Genomic DNA, 12,320 nt, shown 5'->3' on the forward strand with positions numbered 1-12,320 from the left:
CGGTCTTTTTGCCGAAGGTATTCTTTAAGGAAGTGGACAAGTCATTCACCTCATTTACTGGGTGTGGGGGGGCGTGCAAGGTAGCCAGAGTCAGGAAGGTGGTCCTACAGAGAGGGTGGCAGGCGGGGGAGGGGGTTGGGCTTCCTGCAATTATTAGATTTCTATTGGGCGGTGAATGCAGAAAAGGTGAGGAATTAGGTTGTGGGGGGAGGGGGGGGGGGGGGGGGGGGGAAAGAGAGTCCCATTGGAGGGTCTGTATAGGGGGTGGGGTTGAGGGCGTTGGCAATGCTCCCCTCCCGATGGCCCCGGGCAAGTACTCTGGGATGTTGGTGGTGGTGCCAACACTGAAGATTCTGAGGTACTTTAAGCTGACAGCTGGGTCAGGGGAGATGCCGATCAGGGGGAATCACAGGTTTGAGCCGGGGAAGATGGATGGGAGGGGGGGTGAGGTTGGAAGAGTTGGGGGAGAAGCATGAACTGGGGCAAGGGTTTAGGTACCTGCAGCTCTCTGAGACTTTGTAGGAAGGTTCCGAGTTTCCCGATAACACCGACCCTTTCGTTGTTGGGGGGCAATGGAGAAGGGGTGGTGTCGGCGATTTATGGGAAGATTTTGGAAGAGGACAATGTGTCCATGGAGAGAATTATAGCCAAGTGGTAAGAAGAGTTGGGGAGGTTATGGAAGAAGGTGTTGTGTGGTGTAAAGTGCTCCGAAAGGTGAACGCCTCAACCTCATGCATGAGATTGGGGCTGATACAGCTTAAGGTCGTGGATAGGGCGCACCTCACGAGGACCGAGCCGAATCTTTGAGGGAGTGGAGGATGTATGTGAGCATTGCGGGATGGGCCCTGCAAAGCACGTACATAAGTTTTGGTCCTGTCCAAAGCTGGAGAGGTATTGGAGGGAGGTTCTCAGGGGGTACTACATGTGAACTTTGAACCAAGTCCCCTCGAAGCCATTTTCAGGGTGTCAGACCGGCCCGAGCTGCAGGCGGGTATGGAAGCAGATGTTTTAGCCCTCCCTTCACTGACTGCCCAGAGGTGGGTCCTGTTGGGGTGGAGGTCAGCTTCTCCACCCTGTGCCTCGGCTTGGCAGGGGCACCTACTTGAATTTCAGACTCTTGAGAAGGTGAAATTGGAGCCGAGGGGAATGGAGGGGTTCTACAATTCATGTGCGTTTATTACGCACTTTTGAAAATTGGTTGCCATTGAACATTGGGGGGCGGGGGGGGGGGGGGGGAATGTAATTGTTGCACTGCTTACTGATTGACTGTTAACTTTTATCTGGAATGCACGAGTAGATGTATTGGCCTGTATATTGAGGGGACTATTGTTTCTGGTGAATTGTTATTGTGTTTGTTTCTTTCTTTTGTTGTTAATTTTATGAAAATGTGGAGAATAAAAAGATTTCTTTTTAAAAAAAGGCTGGGCAAACGTCAGGAGGATGTTTCCACTCACGGGATAGTGGGACCAGAGAACATAGCCAAAAATAAGGGGGTGCTCATTTAAGACAGATTGGAGGAAGAATTTCTTCTGTCAAAGGGGCTGAATCTTTGGAATTCTTTACCCCAGGGAGCCATGGTGGCCGAGTCCTTGAACAATTTCAAGGCCAAGGTCGACAGGTTTTTAAAGGTTATGGAGATACGGCAGAAAGTAGACTTAGTGAGTGTTGGGTCAGCTTTGATCTTATTAATGGTAGAGCGGGCTCAAAGGAGCGAATGGTCCACTCCTGTTCCTATTTCTTAAGGTCTTACAACATTCCTACTCTGTACATAATTTTTTTTAAAAATAAATAAAATAATTTATTGCATTAAATCAGGGATTTTTTTAAACTTCCGTTGACACATCGGTGGGAATTCCAGGCTAACGTTCCATTTCGAATGTTGCTACATCTCGGGCCTCTGCACATAATTAAAAGGATAAAAATAATTGTAGAGTGGTAAAAGATTGAACTGTTTGTTCTTGCAAATAAAACATGAATAATTAACTTAAAAAGTACCACATTTCACACGATTCTGCTGTGGATCTGGAATTGTGGATCTGGAATAACATTTTTCAATACCCCATCCTCCACGAGAGTCAAGAAGAATTTCTTTGGGGGGCGGGGGGGGGGGGGGCTTGGTTTGCTATTAATGGTTGAAGATTCAAACAGAGTCATGTTTCTACAGCAATCCAATGTCAGAGCTGGGTAGGTTGTAATTTCTCACGGCAATGTTGATTATTAACCAGCCGGCCTGGTTCATTGCTGAGACTGAGGGTAGATCAGCCTCAGAGCTGAATTCTCCCCCAAAATAACCCTGCAGTAATCTCACCAGGTTCAAAAATAATGAAGATTTTTGATATGGCACAACAAGGAGTCATGAATTTAAACACCACTGCAATTGAGAAGGTTTAGTTAAAAAAAAACTTTATGCAGAGTTGCTACATTTTTTAAATAGCTGAGGTACAGGTAATTGAATCTTTTAAGGGGAAAATATAGATATGGTTGAAAGAGAAATACAACTGGCTGCGTGATTCATCATGGTTTGCTCCAGGAAAAGTGGGTAAAGATACACTGCACCAAATGGCCTATGCCTGGGCTCTAAACTGCTATGGTCCTACAAATGTGCACGCTGATTTCATAACAGATCATATGGTCCTGGTTGAGCAAGCAATGGGATTTTAAATACTGGATGAGCTGCGCAGTTTCAGCTGATTAAAATCCAGCAATAGCCATGTGCAGATGTTGTTGCCCTGAAGCCTAAACAGTGACCATTGAGCTGCTCTAGATTTTGGAAAAGGACTTGTTCTTCGGAATCAAGCAACGCTGGCACGGCCAGCATTTATTGCGCATACCCAATTTCCCTCAAGCAGGTGGTGACGAGCCCTGTGAGGCTTACGAGGCCATTTCTGAGCAGTTAAAAATCCACCACCTTGCTGTTGGTCGAGAGTCACATATAGACCAGATTGGCAAGAACAGCAGATTTCCTTTCCTGAAGAACAAGTAATAATTAAACCAGCCCTCGTGACCCAGGTGGGTTTTTACTGGTAATTTGATGATCATTTTTATCCCAGATTTACGGATTAACTGAATCACAATTTCATCCAGCTGCTGTGGTGGTATTCAAACTCATGTCTTCAGATCATTAGTGCGAGGATGTGAAGCAAGGGTTAAGAGCTAGAACGAGCCAGAATGAATGAGATACATGAGTGGAAAATCACCAGTGGAGGAGTTTGTTATTGAAGATTGAGGTTATTGAGGATGAACTTGTTGAGATAAGGGAGTTGATATCTGAATTCGTGAGCTGGCTCATGAATGACTGTAAGCCGAATAGCCTTGAGAAACAAGGAAGATGGCCGGATGACGGAATATGAAATGTGGGAGCCGCTTGCAACTATGGCTAACACCTGCTGATTAAGATATACTCATGTGCCAATAGATAACCTCAAAGTCTGTGAAATCATGTATTGGAACTATGTCAATAACAAGTTTATGCTTTGTAATGGGGGTGAGCTCATGTGAATGTAAGGGACAGCCCCCTCATAATACATATAAAAGAAGGATGTTTTGAGCAATACTTTGGCACTTTCCGAGGTGGTTCCCTGGAATACCTAGAGGGCTGCCCCGGTCGCAATAAAGAATATTCTGAAGTACAAACGTGTTTGAGACTGTTTCCTCCGGACTGAGAGACAAGTGAATTAGAGACGCACTCACAAGTGCAGGCCTCTAGACTACTAACCCAGTAATCTTGCCACTATGCTACCATCCCCATGTGTGCGCATTTCACACCAGGCACAGAGGAACTTCGCTGGAGTGTGATATTTTCAGTGGCTCGGTTTGGAATCGTCTGCACAGTAATGGATATCCATGCAGGCCACATGTCTGGCTGACTGAATAATGGACACCCACTAGATGGAGTGCTAGCCAACTGAATGTTCAGAAGCAACAACAGAAAATGCAACTTGACATCCAAAGGGAAAAAAAGACACGTTACCAGTTCAAGTGCAGCCCTTCATCGGATTCTCTTGAGATCTCATCTACTGGTCCAAATGTCTTTTTTTTAATCAAGTAAAGCTGCTATGAGAACAGCAAGTGTAGATCATTGAAAAGGCACAATGAAGAGTGTTAGCTCCAGACATCTTTGGGACTACCATCAGCGATCTTGTTTTTTTTGCCAGAATCCTTATTTTCAAACCTGTATTATAAATCTATCCAATAGAATGTGGAGCTGTTTACCAGCATCCATAATGGTAGAGAAACTGCTCTACCCCTGAGATAGACCCAGGCTAGCATTCAAACACAAAGGCAGAGCGGTTTCTCTGCCATAATGGAGAAAGAGCTCACCACTCCACAAATGGCTGCTACTGCTACACGCTGATCTGCAAACATGGACTTCACAAAATGATCACAATTCAGTGAAAGGTCCCAGAGGCAGCTGCTTTGCAACATCCTATGTATGTCCGATATATGGTTTCTTATAGTGTAAAGTTGGGCACTGAAGGCTAGCCGTAGATCAGAATTGGCTAATGGCCCAGATTTCAAAGTGCATACATTTCAGCACGCAACTGATTCGGGTCTCTCAATAAGCATCCGTGTTTGTTTTGCTGTTATCTACTTTTTATTGCCGGGGGGGGGGAGGAGAGAAGAAAGAGAGAGAGAGAGAGAGAAAAGAGTGGGGGGGGAGCGATGATTACTCTGGCAGTGGTTACATCACTTTTAAAGCTGCACAGGTAATTGCATGCAAGTGTTTAAAAAACTGGGCTGCAGACTTCTCGTGACGGGGATGTGCTGAGCAGAAACCTCCTGGAAACGTGAATCTAGGCACTTTTAAGCCAAAATAGTCCACTAAATCTGGGAAATAACCCTCACACTCCTCCAACACCTCCATGACGAAGGAAACATGACACGTAGCAGCAATCCTAGGGGCCGACGAGATGGCAAAAGCAGCAAGAGCCAGGAGAGAAGGATCGAGGTGATGGCAAACACGTGGGGCAACAAGGTTCTGGCCACACCCGAGCATGATGGGCCGCTGGATCGTGTGCAGGGCTACCTCTTGATGAACGAATGGAGGGAGTTCCTAACACAAGAGCTCCAGACGCCATTAAAGAACAAAGAAAAGTACAGCACAGGAACAGGCCCTTCGACCCTCCAAGCCTGCACCGATCATGCTGCCGGTCCAAACTAAAATCTTCTACACTTCCGGGGTCCATATCCCTCTATTCCCATCCTATTCATGTATTTGTCAAGATGCCCCTGAAACGTCACTATCGTCCCTGCTTCCATCACCTCCTCCGGCAGCGAGTTCCAGGCACCCACTACCCTCTGTGTAAAAAAAAAACTTGCCTCGTACATCTCCTCTAAACCTTGCCCCTCGCACCTTAAACCTATGCCCCCTAGTAATTGACCCCTCTACCCTGGGAAAAAGCCTCTGACTATCCACTCTGTCGATGCCCCTCATAATCTTGTAGACCTCTATCAGGTCGCCGCTCAACATCCTTCGTTCCAGTGAGAACAAACCAAGTTTATTCAACCACTCCTCACAGCTAATGCCCTCCATACCAGGCAACATCCTTGTAAATCTCTCCTGCACCCTCTCTAAAGCCTCCACATCCTTCTGGTAGTGTGGCGACCAGAATTGAACACTATACTCCAAGTGTGGCCTAACTAAGGTTCTATACAGCTGCAACATGACTTGCCAATTCTTATACTCAATGCCCCGGCCAATGAAGGCAAGCATTCCGTATGCCTTCCTGACGACCTTCTCCACCTGTGTTGCGCCTTTCAGTGACCTGTGAACCTGTACTCCAAGATATCTCCGACTGTCAATACTCTTTAGGTTTCTATCATTCACTGTATATTCCCTACCTCTATTAGATCTTCCAAAATGCATTACCACACATTTGTCCGGATTAAACTCCATCTGCCATCTCACCGCCCAAGTCTCCAAATGGTCTAAATCCTGCTGTATCCTCTGACAGTCTGCATCGCCATCTGCAATTCCACCAACCTTTGTGTCGTCGGCAAACTTACTAATCAGACCAGTTACATTTTCCTCCAAATCATTTTTATATATATATATATATATAACAGTCAAAGTGGAGGTATAGAGGCATTGGTCACCCTGCAAGTAGGGTAACAAAAGACAGAAAGGCAGCTAAAAATGCAGGAAGCGATGATCAGAGAGCTGGAGAAGGCCGCGACCGACCAGAACAATCGAATCATCTCGGTGGAGACAGAGATGGCAAGGTTGGTGGCAACACAAGGGACACCAATGGGGAAGGTTGAGGACCAAGAAAATCAATCGCGCCACTAGAACCTCCGCAATGTGGGCCTATCGGAAGAAACTGAGGGCCTGGAGGAAACCGAGGGCAAGAACCCTACGGAGTATGTGGTCCAGATGCTGGGCAAACTGGTTGGAAGTGAATTCTTGATTTGATTTATTGTCACATATATTAGTATACAGTGAAAAATATTGTTTCTTGCATGCTATACAGACAACGCATACCATACATAGAGAAGGAAGGAAGGAGAGACTACAGAATGTAATGTTAGTCATAACTCGGATGTAGAGAAAAGATCAACTTAATACGAGGTAGGTGCATTCAAAAGTCTGATGGCAGTAGGGAAGAAGCTGTTCTTGAGTCGGTTGGTACGTGACCTCAAACTTTTTTATCTTTTTCCTGACGGAAGAAGGTGGAAGAAAGTATGTCCGGGGGATCCTTCATTATGCTGATTTGCCTTTCCGAGGCAGTGGGAATTATAGACAGAGTCAATGGATGGGAGGTTGGTTTGCATGATGGATTGGGCTACATTCACAACCTTTTGTTTCCTGCAGTCTTGGGCAGAGCAGGTTCCATACCAAGCTGTGATACAACCAGAAAGAATGCTTTCATTGATGCATCTGTAAAGGTTGGAGAGAGTCGTAGCTGACATGACAAATTTCCTTAGTCTTCTGAGAAAGTAGAGTCGTTGGTGGGCTCTCTTAACTATAGCGTCAGCATGGGGGGACCAAAACAGGTTGATGGTAATTTGGACACCTAAAAACTTGAAGCTCTCGACCCTTTCCACTTCGTTCCCATTGATGTAGACTGGTGCATATTCTCCACTACACTTCCTGAAGACGATGACAATCTCCTTTGTTTTGTTGACATTGAGGGAGAGATTATTGTCGTCGCACCAGTTCACTAGATTCTCTATCTCATTCCTGTATGTCTCGTCCCCAAACCCCCGTAAGTGGACAGAGCCCACAGGTCACTCTGGCCAAAACCCCAATGCTGGGAACAGCCGTGGAATATCATTGCGAAACTACACGGTACCAATACAGGAAAGGGATCCTAAACTGGGCAAAACACACAAGGCCTTGTAATTGGGAGGGACACTTGATCCACATAGGCCAGGACATTGGGGGCAGACCTGGCCAAGCCAAGCGCCGGGCAGAATTTAACAAAGCTAATAATAATAATAATAATCGCTTATTGTCACAAGTAGGCTTCAATTAAGTTACTGTAAAAAGCCCCTAGTTGCCACATTCCGGCACCTGTTCGGGGAGGCTGGTACGTTGTGGCCCTTTTTAATACGGCGTGGTCAGGCTCTGGGTGACTTTCCTGGGCAGGGAGTACTGTTTCACCACACTGGCAAACACAAATGAATTTGTCCACAAGCATGGACTGGTGGGACAGTAATAGAACCAGCAATGAACCAGACACCTCAATCTATCGGACAACAAAATATGCAGAGATATTTATGTGGGACTGAACCGCCTCGTCTTCAATTCGGAATTTGAAAGGAGGAGGCAAGAGCAGTAGGTCACAGAAGGGGCTGAAAAGAAGGGGGGGGGGGGGAGAAGAACACGCACCAGTGGAGGTAGATGATCGACACAGGAAAACAACCCCATCAGAATAGTCACCTGGAATATCAGGGGACTGAACAGCCCAGTGAAAAGATCCAGAGTTTTCACCCACCTGAAAAGTATGAAAGCTGACATAGTCTTCCTCCAGGAGACCCACCTGAAGGAGAAGGACCGACTCCGGTGAAAGAGTGGGTGGGACAGATGTCCCATTTGTGCTATGGGTCAAGCGCAGGGTAGGGCGATCATACTGCTCAGTAAGAGGACAGTATTTACAGTGAAGAGGATGGTTATGGACCATGGGGGAAACGGTACGTCATGGTTTGTATTGTCCTGGAGGGGGCACCAGTGATCCTTGCAAACGCATATGCTCCAACTGGGACAATGCAGAATTCATTAAAAAGACCATGGCGGAAATCTCCGACAGACACACACCGACTCATGGCGGTGGGGGACTTTAACAGACAGACAGATCAAACGCCAAATCGTGGAAAAAGTCAAACATGGTGAAGGAACTGGGCATGTTCATGGAACAGATGGGGGCAGTTGACCCATGGAGGTTCACACACCCAGGAGAGAAGTCTCCTTCTCCCATGTACACAGACAGGGTCTACACCAGGATAGACTTATTTATGATGGGGAAAGCAGTGTTTCCAGGGATAGTGGGAGCAAAGTACTCCGCAATTATGATCGCTGACCACACTCCACACTACATGGATGTGAGGTTGGAGTCAGGCCAGATACGATGCCCTCCATGGAGGCTGGACATGGCCCACTTTGTCAATAAGTCATTCTGCAAACAAATATCACAGGCCATAGATGGTAATTTACCAACAACCAGAATGGGGCAATCTCAGCCTCCATAGGGGAGTTACTGAAGCCAGTGATAAGGGGGGAAATTATTGCATAGAAGGGGCGCAAAGATAGCAAGGAGAGGGCGTCTTGGCAATAACTGGTTGACTCCATACTGTAAGTGGACCGACGGTACTCCATGGCCCTGACCGTAGAGTTACTATGGAGAGGAAGAAGCTACGAACGGACCTTGACCTGTTCTCCACGGGAAAAGCAATGCACTAGCTCCGCCAGATACTGGGGACCTTTTACTAACACAGAGACCAAGCCAGTCCCCTGCTGGTTCACTAGATGAGAAAGCAGGCAGCAACGAGGGAAATGGCTCAGGGAAATGGACAACAACAGCAGGCTAGTCACCACGCCAGAAAGGGTCAATGAGGCCTTCGCAACCTTCTATTAGGCGACAGAACCCCCCCCCAAACACAAGTGGGACTCGGTGATGAAGCAATTCCTCAATGGCTTAGCCATGCCGGTCATGGGGAATGAGAAAATACAAGGCCTGGAAGCACTTAGTCTCTAGGACTTAGCCCAGTTCTATCAACTCCATGCAGGTGGGGAAGGCGCCGGGACCAGATGGTTTCCCAGCGGACATCTACAAAGAAATACGCACCAGCATTGGCCCTGCACTTGCAGGAGCTGTTCACGCACTTGCAGGAGCTGTTCACAGACTTGCTGGTATGGGCTTCCCTGCCACCGACGATAGCACAAGATTCTATTGCTGATACCCAAAAAGGACAAAGACCCAACTGAGTGCGTGTCCTACAGGCTCATCTCGCTACTCAATGTAGACACAAAGATCCTGGCAAAAGCCCCGACAAAGTGGCTGGACAGTTGTGTGCCAGAGATAGTCATGGATGATGAGATGGGTTTTGTCATGGGCAGGCAGCTAACATCGAACATCGGGCACCTGCTGAACGTGATAATGACCCCATCCGAGGAGAGAACACCAGAGGTGATGATCTCCCTGGACGCAGAAAAAGCCTTTGACAAGAGTCATGTGGAAGTACGGCAGCACAAGTGGATAGCACTGTGGCTTCACAGCACCAGGGTCCCAGGTTCGATTCCCCGCTGGGTCACTGTCTGTGTGGAGTCTGCACGTTCTCCCAGTGTCTGCGTGGGTTTCTTCCGGGTGCTCCGGTTTCCTCCCACAGTCCAAAGATGTGCAGGTTAGGTGGATTGGCCATGGTAAATTACCCTTAGTAACCAAAAGGTTAGGAGGGGTTATTGGGTTACGGGGATAGGGTGGAAGTGAGGGCTTAAGTGGGTCGGTGCAGACTCAATGGGCCGAATGGCCTCCTTCTGCACTGTATGTTCTACGTACCTCATGGACGTACTGGAACAGTTTGGGTTTTGGCCAGGGTTCACCTTCTGCTGCACAGCGCTCCCAGAGCGAGCGTACAGACAGAGGCACGAGGCAGGGATGCCCGCTGTCCTGCCTGCTGTTTAGTCTGGCAATCAAGCCACAGGCAATCAGCAGTATCCAAAGGGGCGGACTAGGAGCACGATCTTCTCCTCTACATCCCGAGCCCCTGGACCCAGCATGGAAGGGATAATGAGACTCCTGAAGGAGTTTGGTGCCTTCTTGAGCTAGAAACTCAACCTGAGCAAAAGTGAGATCTTTCTGGTGAACCCACAGAGGGGGGGGGGGGGGGGGGGGGGGGGGGGGAGAGTCTACCACTGGGCAGCCACACAGAAAGAGCAAGAGGTTGGGTAAAGGAACCGGGGGGCAGGATGGGTAAAAATGCAGGCGAGTTCCTGCATAGGGACATCCCTTCCAGCCCTAGTCACCACTGCATTACCATCCCCCCTGACCAAGTATGCAAGAAGTCCAGTGGTCATAGCCACATTCCGGATGTGGTACCAGATGAGACAACACTTCAGGCTTACAGGTTAGCAAGAACTCTTTATGAGGAGGAGAGCTGACGCCCTCACCTTTGCCTCCCTGATCACCCGCTGGAGAATCCTGCTCAGCTGGCTATCATATCACCACCCAAAGCTGCAGACTGGCTCTACGTAGATTTTCTGATAGGTTTTCTCAAGCTGGAGAAAATAAAACTGGCATTCCGGGGGTCAGAGGAGGGCTTCCACAGGACGTGGAAGCCGGTCACCAACTTGTTCCAAGATCTGTTTGTAGCCAGCAATGTAGGCAACCAGAGTGGGGGGCAAGCTGAAACCCAAATTAAACTGTTAATAGACAGGTGTAAATACGTGCTCGGCCACACTGGGGATTATAACAGATGTAGGCGACTAAAGGGGGGCCATGCCAGAGTAGAAGAGAAGACAATAATTGTCTGTAAATATATGTGCTGATTTCTGCTTAAAGAACATAGAACTGTACAGCACAGTACAGGCCCTTCGGCCCACGATGTTGTGCCGAACTAGTCTGAAACTAAGATCAAATCAACCTACTCCCAATCATTCTAGTGCACTTCATATGCCTATCCAATAACTGCTTGAATGTTCCTGAAGTGTCCGACTCCACTACCATAGCTGGGAGTGTGTTCCACGCCCAAACCACTCTGTAAAGAACCTACCTCTGACATCCCTCCTATATCTTCCACCATGAATCTTATAGTTATGCCCCCTTGTAACAGCTACATCCACCCAAGGAAAAGGTTGCTGAACGTCCACTCTATCTATCCCTCTCATCATCTTACACACCTCAATTAAGTCACCTCTCATCCTCCTTCGCTCCAATGAGAAAAGTCCTAGCTCCCTCAACCTTTCCTCATAAGACCTACCCTCCAATCCAGGCAGCATCCTGGTAAATCTCCTTTGCACCCTTTCCAATGCTTCCACATCCTTCCTATAATGAGGTGACCAGAACTGCACACAATACTCCAAATGCGGTCTAACCAAGGTCTTGTACAGCTGCAGCATAACCTCACGGCTCTTAAACTCAATGTGCTTTCTTCACGGCTCTATCCACTTGGGTGGCAACTTTCAGAGATCTATGGACATGAACTCCGAGATCTCTCTGCTCCTCCACATTCTTCAGAACCCTGCCGTTAACCCTGTAATCCGCATTAAAATTTGTCCTACCAAAACGAATCACCTCAGACTTATCAGCGTTAAATTCCGTCTGCCACTTGTCAGCCCAGCTCTGCATTCCATCAATGTCTCTTTGCAGCCTACAACATCCCTCCATGTTATCCACTACTCCACCAATCTTGGTGTCATCAGCAAATTTACTAACCCAACCTTCAACTCCATCATCCAAGTCATTGATAAAAATCACAAATAGCAGAGGATCCAGCACTGATCCCTGTGGTACACCGCTGGTGACTGGGCTCCAGGATGAAAATTTACCACCACCCTCTGTCTTCTATGTGACAGCCAGTTACTGATCAAATCGGCCAAATTTCCCTCTATGCCATGCCTCCTTACTTTCTGCATGAGCCGACCATGGGGCACCTTATCAAATGCCTTACTAAAATCCATGTATACAACATCAACTGCTCTACCTTCATCTGTGTAATTAGTTACCTCCTCAAAGAATACAATCAAACTTGTGAGGCAAGGCATACCCCTCACAAATCCGTGCCGCCTATCCTGGATTAAGCTGTATCTTTCCAAATGATCAGAAATCCTATCCCTCAGGACCCTTTCCAATAATTTACCTATGACCGAAGTGAGACTAACCGGC

The 12,320-nt window shown here is 47.5% G+C and overlaps 1 protein-coding gene across 2 annotated transcripts in view; it reads right to left on the minus strand.

The window, feature by feature from the left end:
• Window positions 1-12,320, minus strand: part of b4galt6 (UDP-Gal:betaGlcNAc beta 1,4- galactosyltransferase, polypeptide 6) — a 108,320-nt gene that overhangs the window by 39,086 nt on the left and 56,914 nt on the right. The window lies entirely within an intron of this gene.

This window comes from Scyliorhinus canicula, chromosome 10 (genome assembly GCF_902713615.1).
Source record: "Scyliorhinus canicula chromosome 10, sScyCan1.1, whole genome shotgun sequence".
In the NCBI taxonomy this organism is placed as follows: Eukaryota; Metazoa; Chordata; class Chondrichthyes; order Carcharhiniformes; family Scyliorhinidae; genus Scyliorhinus; species Scyliorhinus canicula.